Source organism: Xenopus laevis, chromosome 2L, assembly GCF_017654675.1.
Source record: "Xenopus laevis strain J_2021 chromosome 2L, Xenopus_laevis_v10.1, whole genome shotgun sequence".
Classification (NCBI taxonomy): Eukaryota; Metazoa; Chordata; class Amphibia; order Anura; family Pipidae; genus Xenopus; species Xenopus laevis.
Window position 1 is genome coordinate 96,603,191 of NC_054373.1, and position 16,175 is coordinate 96,619,365.

Genomic DNA, 16,175 nt, shown 5'->3' on the forward strand with positions numbered 1-16,175 from the left:
AAGATTTTTACCAACTTGTAATAAGCGACGTTTCGAAGCTTCGAAACTTTGCATATTACCTGTTGGTAAAGATCTTTTTTTATTTGCACAAAGTTGTCTTGAGTATTTTGTTTGTTGCCTTGAAAAAATTTATATATATACAGTGGTGTGAAAAACTATTTGCCCCCTTCCTGATTTCTTATTCTTTTGCATGTTTGTCACACAAAATGTTTCTGATCATCAAACACATTTAACTATTAATCAAAGATAACACAAGTAAACACAAAATGCAGTTTTTAAATGAGGGTTTTTATTATTTAGGGAGAAAAGAAATCCAAACCTGTGTGAAAAAGTAATTGCCCCCTGAACCTAATAACTAGTTGGGCCACCCTTAGCAGCAATAACTGCAATCAAGCGTTTGCGATAACTTGCAACGAGTCTTTTACAGCGCTCTGGAGGAATTTTGGCCCACTCATCTTTGCAGAATTGTTGTAATTCAGCTTTATTTGAGGGTTTTCTAGCATGAACCACCTTTTTAAGGTCATGGCACAACATCTCAATAGGATTCAGGTCAGGACTTTGACTAGGCCACTCCAAAGTCTTCATTTTGTTTTTCTTCAGCCATTCAGAGGTGGATTTGCTGGTGTGTTTTGGGTCATTGTCCTGCTGCAGCACCCAAGATCGCTTCAGCTTGAGTTGACGAACAGATGGCCGGACATTCTCCTTCAGGATTTTTTGGTAGACAGCAGAATTCATGGTTCCATCTATCACAGCAAGTCTTCCAGGTCCTGAAGCATCAAAACAACCCCAGACCATCACACTACCACCACCATATTTTACTGTTGGTATGATGTTCTTTTTCTGAAATGCTGTGTTACTTTTATGCCAGATATAACGGGACGCGCACCTTCCAAAAAGTTCAACTTTTGTCTCGTCAGTCCACAAGGTATTTTCCCAAAAGTCTTGGCAATCATTGAGATGTTTTTTAGCAAAATTGAGACGAGCCTTAATGTTCTTTTTGCTTAAAAGTGGTTTGCGCCTTGGAAATCTGCCATGCAGGCCGTTTTTGCCCAGTCTCTTTCTTATGGTGGTGTCGTGAACACTGACCTTAATTGAGGCAAGTGAGGCCTGCAGTTCTTTAGATGTTGTCCTGGGGTCTTTTGTGGCCTCTCGGATGAGTTGTCTCTGTGCTCTTGGGGTAATTTTGGTCGGCCGGCCACTCCTGGGAAGGTTCCCACTGTTCCATGTTTTTGCCATTTGTGGATAATGGCTCTCACTGTGGTACGCTGGAGTCCCAAAGCTTTAGAAATGGCTTTATAACCTTTGAAATTGAACTCAGGTGTGATAAACCACAGTTAAGTTATTTTTTAACAAGGGGGGCAATCACTTTTTCACACAGGCCCATGTAGATTTGGAGTTTTTTTTCTCCCTTAATAACGTAAACCTTCATTTAAAAACTGCATTTTGTGTTCAATTATGTTATCTTTGACTAATAGTTAACGGTTTTTGATGAGCAGAAACATTTAAGTGTGACAAACATGCAAAAGAATAAGAAATCAGGAAGGGGGCAAATAGTTTTTCACACCACTGTATATATATATATATATATATATATATATATATATATATTGTTGTTATGAAGCATAGCCATATATATATATATATATATATATATATATATATATATATATATATATATATATATATATATATATATATATATATATATATATATATATATATATATATATATGGCTATGCTTCATAACAACAATAACAAAATTAAAGCACATTACAGATAGTGCCAAAATGTGATAAATGTCAGTTCCTTCCAATGTCTACTACTGGTCTACTTAGTTTATACTAGTCTAAGAGCTTGATGGCCCTCAATTACATTTTCTAAATACTGACAATTTTTCCTGTTTCACCATGTTTGTTGCTTGTCCTTGCCTTATGGTTCTGTCCATGCTTATCTTGCACTGTGCTGCAGTGTTATAATCCCTTACCATGGAAAAAAGCTTTTTAAACCGTCTCAAAATATTTTACCAGTTTTTGACAGTGAAGAAAAAGCTGATCATTTCAAAATGTGGTTTATGACAGCAAACAAAAATGTGTGTCCAAGAAGCCTACATGTCTACAAGAACTCTATGCTAGTACAATGTGGACAGATAAACATCGTAATATCCTTTTAAATCTACTATATTGAATGGTCAGTTTACCGACAAGTAGGGCCTTAGCTATTAGCCCATCCATTCAGAACATAGCTTTTAACTGATGATACAGTGTTATGCCATCCCATTCTCCAAGACCAAATGTAATCTTGTATAGGTCATTCATATCACTCAATAAACTCAGAGTATTATAAGAAATAATGCATGCACTTAAATGTAAAACATCAAGGTATTAAGGAGTGGAGGTGGGTTATATCTTGCAAATGTGTGAAAAAAATTGAAAAAGTGCTTCTATGGTAATGTGAGTTATGATTTCAGCACCCCACAGGTAAACCTTTTAATTAAAAGTCCTGTTTATGTAATGCTTGTTAACATCCTTGCTGCTATGGCTCCAAAAAGGATATAATGATCATAAACATTTACCACATCCTGAACACATTTTATTATAGTGGTAATTTGCTATAAAACATATAATCTGCCGATACCTCCCAACAACATCTGTTAAATCAGAAAGAGGGACAAAAAGTCCTGCCACGCGTAGCATGCAGAATTCCCATGCCACTTCCATGTTTATGTCCATTTTACAAAATCTGACAGGTTATCGAAAGTTTGTATACATGTTCAGGGAGTTTTAGGGCCATGTTTTATGGGTTATTACAGTTTTGCTAATAAAGGTGAATTGCCCTTTAAGCTGTGAGTCTCAGTTCTCCTACGAGACCTGCTCATCTTAAATAGTTACAATAGTATCTTTGCTCATCTTAAATTGCTACAAATGTTTCTAAGTGCAGGTCCTGGGGATTCTGGACTCTGCCAAAAAGGCTCTTATTTAATACAGTTTTAGAAACATTGTATCTTTTTTTGGCCTCAGTGCAGGAGATCAAAGAAAAAGTCAGGACATTTCAGTAAAAATCCGGGACTGCAGGCTAAACTGTCAAAATCAGGACTGTCCGGCGAAAGCTGGGACAGTTGGGTAGTATGTCTGCCAAATGTTGAAACAGAATGACAACATGCATTTGTGACACATACTAGCTGTGAATGGCAAAACTTCAACCAAAAAAGTCCCACATTTCTGGGAATAATGGCACGCCACCAATTTTCCTCAGAAATGATCATCTTTAGTGCCCAGTCATGAATAATAAAATGCCCAACACACATACATATTCAAATAAAATTCTTATCATACATATTCATCCTTACTGAACAACAAGCTGCTCGTGATTTAAGATGTGGCATTTCTTTATATGTATTGCTATTTTTGTTTTGCTTTTATAGAGCTCGGCACATACCTTTTGGATCAAAATAAAAGTGTACTATCGTTTGTAAATCATTGGATTTTTTTTTTGTCTGTAGCAGGCAAACCAGTCAGGTTTAATGAAAATGCTTTACAGTAAAACCGCCACAGCCTTGTCAATAATACAGAGTACAGCAACATGTTTGTTTTGCAATTATTATTTATAAGGTGTTTTATGTATTATCTATTATGTTTTATTTGTTTGTAATTTCTGCACTAAGTAATTCTCTTGGGGTTGATATGAAAGCTATTTTTTCCCAGCAGACTTGAGGTCTAAAGTACTGTTTGAAGGGAATAAAAACAGAATTAATGTGATTGTAGACTATGCACACCTTGCATGGTCATATAAGCTCCACAAGCTGTACTTTACAAAAAAAAAGTGAGAATAAATAGAGGGCTGTCTGACAAAAAAGGTGACAGTGAAAATCAATATCAGTCTAACAGTGGAAACACTATGCTGGTGTCATATGGTTGCAGCCTGTCTAAGTCTATACGCTAAGTCTATATGCTGCATTCTAGGCAAACCTAGGAAGCTAAATGGCACAGATCTGAAGTGATAGGGTCTAAATACAATCTATGACCAGGACCCTCCGTTAAGATAATGAGAATGATAATCTTCTACTAAGAAATTTGATCAAAGAAATGTTTAATTATTTTTCCTTTTATTTAAATGTAAATTGCATTTGAAATAAATTGTTTTATATATAACTGCCACTGGTAATATTCATGTAATTAAGTAATGACACACTAGGGCTATGAAAAAACCTCTACCACCATCAAAACATCCCAAACCGCTGGTAGCTGCTGCCAACTCTAGTTTTCAGAAAATGTACACCATTGTGAGCTTTCACTGATCAATGCAGAAAGCATACAGAAAATTAGGTTCTCTCGTGCAACTTGCATTGTACAGAGGAAAGGGTGGCCAGAATAAGTACAACAGGGGTTATTTACAACGACAAGTGCAGTGAGCTAAGTTCAATTTTGAGTGCAACTGGCATGTTATATACCCACAATTCAGCATTTCTTTGCCATGATTCCAGCCAGGGGAATCACCGGGGGCCCGAAATTGCGGCTAATGCATTAAGACACATTTGTGCTTGCACTTTGGTTGCCGATATTTCCAGCGTTCAGAGTGAGAGTGACATGCCACAGGTAGGGTTGCCACCTGCCCGGTATTTTACCGGCCTGGCCGGTAAAAATGATGGTTTATCCCAATGTTATTTATAGGGAAAAAAGCTAAATATATAGGAAGGCCGGTATTTTTTTCAAGAAAAGGTGGCAACCCTAGCCACAGGCCACTGTGGAACCCTAAAACTAATGCCTAATTCTGGGGTCTTAGAAGTTCCATGGTTCCCCTGCATCAGGAGACACAATTTTGTTAAAATTCAGAGTAGGAGGCAGGAAGCAGCTCCAAACACAACTATAAAGAAGTGCAAGTGCATGTTGATGCAAGTACCTTTAAGGAATGGGTTTTTTCATGTCTGTATCCAAGACCCACTGCACTTGTGATTGTAAATGACCCCTTCACACAATCTGTTGTATTTGCTGGATTCAAAATTTTAAAGCTCAGAGGAAACATTGGTTGCATCATACTGACATTATGACCTGCTTTAAAAAAAAGAAAAGAAAAATAACCATAAGCAAACAAATAATAAAAAATAATACAATTAACCAACTCTCTGTAACTGAATGGAATAGAAAGTCACCAGTGCTATAACAACTTAGCCAGATGGCAAAGTTAAGGTGGCCATACACGGAGAGATCCGCACGTTTGGCCAAACGAGCGGATCTCTTCCCGATATGCCCACCTTGAGGTGGGCAATATCGGGCTGATCCGATTATGGGCCCTAGGGCCCAACAATCGGATCCTAACGATGGCTAATGGGCGGTCGGATCGCGGGACCGCATCAACGAACAGATGCGGCCGCGATCCAACGGGATTTTTAGTCCCATCTGATCAACATCTGGCCAACTTTCGGCCAGATATCGATCAGGGAAGCCGGTCGGAGGGCCCCATACATGGGCCAATAAGCTGCTGACTCGGTTGGCCCGTGTATGGCCAACTTTACTCGTGAGGGCCTGTTCAGCATTTTCATCTTAGTCACATTATAACACAATTGTAAAGAAAAAGAAGTCTTGTTCAGTCACAAGAAAGTCAGGGCGTTAAACTAAATGTAAATAATATCCAGATAAAAAAAAAACTGACAACATTCTTATTTTTAGCACCTTAATAACTGCTATCTGATAGGATGCAACAAAACTGAAATTACATTGCATAACCCTATCTGAAGAAATATTAACCGTATACATAAACCAAAAGGGTTCACAGTTAACAGAAAAAAACGACAACCCCCCCAAAAATAAATGTTCACCCAATCCCTGTCACATTGATTTATGACAGTTATTTCGAAGTGAGACAAAAAAGAAAGAAAAATATCCATATGCAAACAATTACTCCATTTTCGTAGGCAAAGAGAGAGGTGGGTGGTAACTGAGAAAAGTTTAAAAAACTCTTGTCACAATATCCCTCTTTTTCTCTCAAGTAACCCCCATCAGACAACAAATGCTTGCCACATCAGAGGCCTCTTACAGCCTGCAGATTTGCTTTGATTCCAGACCGCTGCAGGCATTAACGGGGACATAATTAAGGTAAAAAGTTCAACCACAGTTCTAAAGCTCAAGCACTGCCAGATATACATTTGCTTCTATTCACCGCTTTCTACTGTAGCTTCTCAGAGAAATATATTGGAAACACATTTAAGTTAACAGAGAGCTTTTTCCTATTCTAATTAAACTTTTTTGACGTTTGACATTTTTAATCCTTTACACAAATCCTGCACCCCGTGAAAGAAACTTTACTTTTACTAGTACGGTTACTAGGAAATTGATGTTATGTCATATTCCACTGACACTAAAACTCTTCTAAACTCATGTAAAAAGACCAAAACAGCTTTTAAAAGTACTTTTGCTGAGTTGGCAGGGGGAATACTTTTATAGACAATGCTAATTTAGAACAACAGATTTATCCTAAAGTACATTGTGTTAGATTTTCCAAATGGTTTGTAGCTCAAGGCATGGGTATACTTTTTATCCTTAGTTATAATTAAACTGAAATAAACAAGATAATGTCCCATTTTAAGCATCTCCTGATGTGAAGATTACATAACTCTGGAATGGTTTATGGCTATTAAAAGTTAGAGACAGAGAGGCTGTGTACTGCCAAATTAACATCATGCTAACGACACGGACAAATATTCTTTACTAAATACATATCTGCCAATATTCTTAAAAACATAGAAGAATCATGAGTGTAGTTTATGAATGAAACACAGAGCATTACATTCATGTTTCTGGTAGAGTAATTTTTCCCCACAGCTAAGTGGTTCTCTCAGCATGCCAGCGACACAGGTCTCTGTGTTAATTGTTGTGCATTGGAACTAGGGATGCACCGAATCCAGGATTCGGTTCGGGATTCAGCCTTTTTCAGCAGGATTCGGCCTAATCCTTCTGCCCGGCCGAATCGAATCCTAATTTGCATATGCGGGGCGAGAATGAAATGACATAACTTCTTGTCACAAAACAAGGAAGTAAAAAATGTTTGCCCCTTCCCACCCCTAATTTGCATAATTGCATTAGCCAAATGCTGCAAAACTTTTAAAGGGGTGGTTCGCCTTTACGTTAACTGTTAGTACGTTAATATGTTAGTATGTCAATTCTAATAATTTTTTCAATTGGTCTCCGTTGTTTACTTTTATAGTTTTTTTAATTGTTTGCCTTTTGCTTCTGACTCTTTCCAGCTTTCAAATGCAGGTCACTGACTCCATCTAAAAAATATTATACTCTGGAAGGCTACACTTTTATTGTTATTGCAACTTTTTATTACTCATATTTCTATTCAGTCCCTCTTCTATTCATATTCTAGTCCAGCATGGTTGCTAAGGTAATTTGGACCATTTCAACCAAATAGCTGAAATTACAAACTGAAGAGCTGCTGAATAAAAAGCTCAAAAACTACAAATAATAAAAAATGAAAACCAATTTCAAATTCTCTCAGAATGGCACTCTCTACATCAGTGATCCCCAACCAGTAGCTCGTGAGCAACATGTTGCTCCCCGACCGCTTGGATGTTGCTCCCACTGGCTTGAAGGCAAGTTTTGGCTGCATTAAAACTAGATGTACTGCCAAAAAGAGCCTCCTGTAGCTGCCAGTTCACACAGGGGCTACCAAAAAGCCAATCACAGCCCTTATTTGTCACCACCAGGAACTTGTTTCATGCTTGTGTTGCTCCCCAACTCTTTTTTACAACTGAATGTGGCTCACGGGTGAAAAAGGTTGGGGACCCCTGCTCTACATCATACTAAAAGTTAATTCAAAGGTAAACAACCACTTTAAGATGGTGTTTCATAGTTCAGATGGAAAATGACCCAAAACCTACTACAGAAGCAACCCAAGAGCCTCTGAAGACAATAATGTTCTTCAATGACGAAATCAGTCATCTGGCCTCAATCAAATACCACATGCATTTCACTTGCTGAAGACAAAACTAAAGACACAAACCCACATATGTTATAAAAGGCACTAAGCTTGCCAGGAATGATAACCCATAGCAACCAATAAGATGCTTGGGGGTATTTATTAAAACTCAAATTTATCTCATGTTTTTTAAAAATAAAAATGCAACCTAATGCCCAACCATTTTGCTTAATTTACTATAAAATCCGAACGAAAATTCGATGTGTGGCAAAAACTCCGAAATCATGCAACAATTTCGAATTGTATGACTTTTTTCGAACTGTCAATGTTTTCAATTTGTCGCCCACACCCTTGACTTGTTCAAATTATCGAAAGAAAACCCCTTGACTTGTTCAAATTATTGAAAGCTTCAAACAGGCCAAAACCCTCGAACATCATAAAGGAAAAACATCTTCCAATTGTAAAAGGGAAATGCCATTTACATGAATTCAACAGGTTTTAGCAGGAGTATTTTCAGATTTGGATTTTAAGCAGCTTTGGAGCATAATAAAAAAAATAAAGGTTTTTTCCCCCCTCTAAAAATTCAGATTTAGTTTTGAGGCTTAATAAATAGGCCCCTAAGCACTTCTACTAGGTCAGTTTAATAACATGTTGCACATTATAGTTGTAGTCTTTGTCGTTGCCGACATGCAAAAAAGCGCTTCCTGTGATGCACTGTGAGGTCTTTACTAACAGGAAGACAGGAGCTGAACCTATTACGGCTATATGACACTAGGTGGTTTCTCTGCTGGTGTGTCTACACTGGGAGGAGAAACCGCTGATCCATTATAATGGCTTCGCTTGATTTTCTTTGCACAACAAGTGCTGTTTATAATAAAGGCATACCTATGAACTGTCCCGTTTTCAGCCGGACAGGCCCGGTTTTGACAGCTCAACCCGCAGTTGTACTGAAAAGTCCCGACTCTCTGCACTGAACTGCCAGAAAAAGAAACAAAGTTTCTAACTTAATTGACTTTTGGCAGAGAGCCCAGAACAGCCACAGGTGCAACTAAGATCCAATTTTGAGATAAACAATAATCTAATTGTGAAGTAATTGTGACAATCTAGATAAGGAGGTCCCTTGGGAAAAGTTGGACTCACAGCTTAAGGGGCAATTTACCTTCATTAGCAAAACTGTAATAACTGAAAAAACAACACAGAAATATGTTAAAACTTTCATAACCTGTCAAATTTTGTAAAATGAACATGGTAATTAGGGGGTGTGGTCATAAAAATGGGCGTGGTCAAAAAATTGCCACACTACTAATTAGAATTTAGAACTAATTTCACCCTTTATGTCATTCACGTTTGACATACCTGTGCTACGCTAAAGCGGCCTTCTATTGCTATGTTTTCTCTATGTCTTTTATCAGATCACACGAGTGCAGTAGCGCAGATGTTTTGGGCAAAGCAACACTGACGTCTTTCATTTTTAGTTTATATTACCTCACTTGTGCACTGGCATGAAAATACATTTTTATGTATGTATCAGCTTGCCAGCCTTGATTTCTTCATCTTAAAGATATTGTCAGAGGTTAAAAATGGAAGCAAATCCGATTAAGTCTAAACGTAAGATGATCATAATATAATCACTGTGGTATTTGTTTGGTTTCAGTCTTTAAAACTCCAGTGCCAATGTACACAGCCCTCAGAGCTGAAAACAACACACCAAATAGCCTTACTGTGAAGTTATATTATCCCACAGTCATAACAAAAGTGTTACATATCTTCTGAAATTGCTGACAATCATTTTGATTTACACTCATCACAGGCATAGAGATTAACTTTGGTGAGTTTTACCCAACAAAATACCAGGAAATATACATGTTGAACACAGATTGGCATTCTCAAACAAATACATTAGATTGCGTGCCTATTTTTGCTGTGGCTTTTGAAATGTTACTTGATATAACAGTGATATGTTTTTAATAACACATTAACAACTCTAAGTTTCCACACAAAGCCATTTTCTGAAGATGTTTAATTACTCCTTAATTTGCAATGGAATGTCACCTATGAAAAGTACAATCTGGCTGTAATCTCCTAATAACATTCACCCAGGAAGAAAATGATGGGAGTAGATTTACTAAAATTCAAACTGGGAAATCTTCAGGAATTTAGCAAATTTACTAAACATATTTTGAAAGCATTGCCACGTTTATTAAAGCAGGAGTCAATTCATCAGCAGGTTAATGTGTCAATTTAAGCAGCACCCCTCCACAAAAGTAATCCTAAATGCAAATTAATGTGGTAATTAACAATTCAAACAAGATCCTATTGTCGCTGGAAAAAAACGTTCTAGGGCATTAAAGACTTTTGTAAATCGAAAACAATTTAGAGCACATTCGTTATTTGTTATCACATGGTAAAAAATGATTGATGTTTGATGAATTAGTCGTTAAAATTCTTCACCAATGCCATGGTTTGTCAAGTTAGATAGTTACATAAGAGGTTTGGCGGTTGTGAATTACAATTCCGTGTGACTTTATTAAAGCCTACTGGTATATCGCAGATCTGTCAGCCTTAAAAATTGTTGCAGAAGTAGCTATAATGCTCCAATACATAAATCTAGCTGAGGCAATAATTATTAACATTAATAAAAATATTCCGTGCAAGTTTTTCGCTTGAAATATTCTGTGAATTCCAACAATTGCTCCTATCTAACTAATGTATCTAACTGTATAATCAAACTACAGTAACCCCTTATTAAGGCTTGTGGCACACAGGCATTTACACAGGCATTGCCTTTAAAAATCTCCTCCTTGAAGGACTTAGGTAATCAGTACCACCCATATGACTAAAACATTGTTTTTCTATGTTATCGAAACATGCCATGACCAAGATGCCTGAAATCTGTCCCATGTTTCATAGGCCTTACATTTGTTTCTTATGGAGATATAAATATAACACAATAGAAAAAGCAGCTCCTGACACATGGCACATTCCATGTTATTCCCTGATTTACCTATGCTTGACACTCTTTTATAACAAAATAAACCTGTGACTTTATTTATTAATTGCAGAAGCAAAAAATAAATCTTGCTTTATCTCGGTGAAGCACCACTAAGGAAAAAAACAAGACAGAAACAAAAGAAATTCTGCAAAAGAATAGGACAGAATATAACCCCATTCAAAGGAAAGGGAATATTAAAACTGTCTGAATCAACTGATGGTAAAGGCTTTAAAGGGATTATGTCATCATTTTTATAATATCATTTTTAGTTCTAATTTAAACTGTTTACACTGAAAATAATTCACTCTACCAAATAAAATTTAATTCCTGAACCAATAAGTATATATTTTTTTAGTTACAATATTGGTGTGTAGGCAGCCATCTCAGGTAATTCTGCATACCTCCCAACTGTCATGTTTTGAGCGGGACAGTCCTGCTTTTGACAGCTCAACCCACTGTCACGGATTTATACTGATAAGTCCCGAGTTTCTCTTTGATCTGCTGCACTGAACAGCCAGAAACAGATACAAAGTTTTTACATTAATTGGGTCTTGGCAGACAGCCCAGAATAGGTACTTTACATTCTATTGTAACAGTTTCATAAGATAAGACTTATAGCTTAAAGGGCAATTCACCTTCATTTGCAAAACTGTAATAACCACAGAAATGTGTTCAAACTTTCATAACCTGCCAAATAATGTAAAATGAACATGGTAGTTAGGGGGTGTGGCCACAAAAATGTGTTCAAACTTTCATAACCTGCCAAATAATGTAAAATGAACATGGTAGTTAGGGGGTGTGGCCACAAAAATGTGTGTGACCAAAAAGGTATGATTTTGCCTGGTCATGTGCTTTCAGAAAGAGCCAGTGCTGCACTATGGAACTGCTTTCTGACAGGCTATTGTTTCTCCTACTCAATGTAACTGAATGTGTTATTATAAAATGGAAAAATTATAAAATTATAAAAAAAATTATTAAAAAAAATAAAATTATAACATGGACCATAACTATAAATACAGTACCTATACGGCATCATGTACACAAAGTTATACTATTAAATGGATGTTTATCTTTTATAAGCACAATATATATTTTTTTTACATGGTTCAAGGAATTTTTTATTTTATTTGGAACAGCCAAACAGTTTGCTGGTATTAGCAACAATCAAGAAGGCAGAGGATTTTCTTTTCAGTAAGTTTCATGTATACAACCATTACATCAAAAGTCCAACCAAATAGATACACATACAAGTTCTTTGTATTAACAATCAACATTCTATTTGCAGTAAGCAGAACACCCCAATGTGCAAGGCAGATCACTAATTTGTGAGCAGGGATTAATACTGTGTGGACAGACTGGGCAAATCACCACATGAATAAATAAACCCCTTGGACTAAGCAATTCCAGTAAATAAACTTATTTTTTAAACATTGTCTTTAGTTTCCTACATTTTCTTAAATATTTACCACAACACATAATGCCATATGTTGGTCTGTACAGACAGCAATATGTTTCTGCATATTTTTTATTTATGTAAACAGGAAAGCCAACTCCTTGCTCTTTGTATATAACAATATATTTTATATCAATTATGTGCAATTCTTTGGGAAATTGATACGGGCATGTGATGGGAGTGAAGACATTGTGAATACATCATATACCTCATAACCAGAGGTATGGAACAGAGTAGTAAGGTAAAATCATGACAGTGACCCCACTAAATACCCTTCAAACCCTGGCTAGTGGGATATGCTGCCGTGAACTTATTCCCTACCTAAGTGCACTTCCATTCTTTCCAATGAGGAGGTAGTCTTAAAAAATGTAACCTTATCGGTTAGTTTTCTTTTAAAGACCCCCCCCCGTAATTTATAACAAATTCCTTATATCTTACTGGAGTAAGAGAAAACAGGACCAAAAGCATTTGAAACGTAAGACCCCCTGAAATCCAATAAACGTACACAAACCATTAACATTACTTATATTCATTCCAAGTCCCCCATGGATGTTCTCATATATGCAGTTGTCAAGAGTTAAAAAGTATTCATGAGTTACAGGCTACATTTGCAATTTTCCAACTGGGGTTAACAGAGATACATAGGTCCAACACCCCTTTATGCCAAGCACTGGCCACAGAAGTACAGTTTGCTAAAGCCTGCTCCACAGTAATTATGTACCGGTAAGAGCCATTTCCATGCTCTTAACATCTTTTTATGTTCCTGTATAGTAGCTCCCATGCAGCCTTACATTAGACCTTTCTGTTGTGAATTACAGCATCACTCAGCACAAACCAAACCCAGCAGCAACTCAAGAGACTTCAAACTTTCTAATGCACCATCAATAACTGGAGAGTTGCGAACAAATCCCCAGGTAAAACAATTAGCAAGATTTAGGAGGTTTTCACATTGGATTAGCACTAACTGAATATACACGATTATTTCTACAGACATATATAAACCAGTCAGGCTGAAACGTTACATTGGTTTATGTAATGGGACTTTAAGCTTGATCTTTCAACACTTAATCTGTCTGTTACATGTCCCAAGTACCATCAAATTCGCTTTTCCTGGTGTAATGCGTATGCCCTTCTTTCAGAACAGCTGAGGCTTGATGAGAGTGCCTGTCGAAAATTCTACAAAGACAGAATTTACGCAGATGTTCTTTCCTTTTTGGTTTTTCCTTTAATTTGCAAGCCTTGTAACCTAAGCTTAAAGCTGACTTAACCAACATCTAAACCAGCATCAGTGGGTGGCAGCCAAAAAACACAATATGTTTCGAATTTGTGTGTCAGGCCTGCATCCTTTTTGGTGGTTAAAATAAAACTGTTATTTTGAAATGATTATATAGTAAAAGCCATGCAGGCCCTTCAGTAGTTTTATGAACCTCCTCTTAGATGGAAAGAGTGATCTGAAAGGGATTTTTATGTAGCTTTCTTAAAAAAAATGTAACAGATTCGTCTTGGTCTGAAAGCTAACATTGCAACTGAGAGAGAAGTAACATATTCATTATTTTTAAATTATATATAAGTGCCAGAGCTGAAGGACAAGGAACCACCAAGTTATAAGGCATCTTCCTTCTCCTTAAAAAAATGCTAACCTTCAGCCCCAGACCAATGTTCTTTCTGAAGCTGCCAGGTATTCTTTGCACAGGCTTGTACAGTACAGTAGTTTTATTAAGTCCTATTGTAGAATGTATATGCCCGATCCAAGCCCATACAAGGAATAACGGGAAGATGAAGAAGTACCCCAATGAAGATGGCACTAGACCAGACAGGTTAGACTTCCTGGACCATCAGAACTTGTTTCAGTAGAGGGAGGTTTCAGGGTAAACTGGTTTGTCCACTATGTACAGTAGCTCCAGTGGGAGTGGGGGCTGTGTAATATAGTGAGCCCTTTGACTGCTAAGTCACTTTTACGATGAACAAAGGGGCAGTTTAAGAAGAGGATGCAAGCACATTTCAAATGGCCAAACAATGTGCCCTTCTTCTCAGCATATGATACATGGAGGCCACAATGCATCACTCATAGCTAGGGTTGGCACCCGGACGGTATTTTACCGGCATAGCCTGTAAAACACCTGCCAAGGCCGGTATTACAAATTTACCGGCAATGTAGCTGCCGGTTAATTTGTAATACCCTTCAAAAAGAGCCCTCGGCCTTCCCCCAATTCCCTGTAACTTATCTTTTCTCCTCAGTCTTTGATTCTCTGTGCTGTGGCCCGCCCCTTTTGATGTCACGCCCCCACCCATTTTGTTCCCGCCCCCCACCAGCCGGTAAAAAATATAAGAAAGGGTGGCAACCCTACTCACAGCTACCGTCAGACCCATAGCAATCTGAGGCACGAAAACACCTTAGGGCAGCTGTGGTTGCTCATTGGGCTGAATTAAGGATGAGAAAATGGAGGGGGGACTCCCTTATGGAGATGTGGACACAAAGACTTTAAAATGGATCTCTCCTAGGCAAATAGGGATACATGGGATCCTATCACCTAGACATAAAAAGCTTTATAATAAAATTTCTTTTCATGTTGAACACAAAATCTTTTGTTTTTATTTAAACATGCACATCTGTTATAAAGGTATTTAAAAATCTCAGCTACCAATCATATACTGCCTTCCTTGCCTCTATGCCTGAGGCATGCAAATACTTCACTTTTCATTCTGCATGTTCTAGATGTTACTGCACTCTCACATTCTCCCTCCCTCCTCATTGCCATAAATGTGCAGCCAGTGTATGGGTATGAGTCCCCATTCTGGTGCATAAAAAAGATTTTGGGAAGCTTGCCTTAATAATAGTGTCCACAAAATTGCCCCTGTCTGCTTACTGTGGTTATGAATTCCAAGTCTAAAGGAAACAGGATTTAAAAAATGTATATAGTTTAAGTAAATACTGTATACCTTGAATACTGTAACTATTCATTACTGCAACAAATAATAGACTGAAAAATTGATATTTTAACTGAATTACAAAAACAATTTTACCATAGTTTACATAGTTTGTCACAGACCCCCATGCTAAGAAAGTAAAACTCTACTAATAAATATATTAATAAAAAAAATGCAATTGGAAGTCAGTGACTCAGTTTTACTTCTCTGTTTTGGACATATAGTGTGTGCTATTTTTTCACAATTTAAAGGATAAATACCATAACTATCAAATGAAAAGTTAGCAGTACAGCAAGCTGGTAGGTAAAAAACATTTATCTAAATAAAGAACTAAGGATAAAGGCAAGCCTTCACATATACATATAAATCAGGTTACTTGGCTGTAGAAACCTCATACAAATCCTACAAGCAAACAACCAGAATAGAACATTCATTGGCAACTAAGAAATAAACACAGTTTCTAATCTAATCAGATTTGCTCCTGGGATTATATACATTCTGACAAGCATTCACTAGACAACATGTAAAGTTTACCTAATTTCAAACAGATCTGCAAAGCATTAATGCACACTCACGACCTTGTTGATTGTAAAAGTGTGGAAAGTAAATCCATTTCCAAGACTCTTTTTGTTTGTATGTTTTTTTGGGGGGGGGGGGATTTTTTCCATTTATTTATTATTTGTTTGATATCTTAGCTGCATTTTCTGAACAAAGAAACAAATGATGTGGCATGTGCTGTTATTCAGTATTTATTTGTCCTAATCCTAAAAAGAATTTTCTAAAGCATGCCAATGATATGGCTGGGCAGTTTGGCCACCTTTCACCCAGTGTTCTGTTTGTGGGCTCAACAAGGCCACTCCAATTCACTGTCCAGACAAAAGACAAAT

The 16,175-nt window shown here is 37.1% G+C and overlaps 1 protein-coding gene across 7 annotated transcripts in view; it reads right to left on the reverse strand.

Moving 5' to 3' along the window:
* bcas3.L (breast carcinoma amplified sequence 3 L homeolog) overlaps positions 1 to 16,175 on the reverse strand; it is a 603,015-nt gene that overhangs the window by 538,917 nt on the left and 47,923 nt on the right. The window lies entirely within an intron of this gene.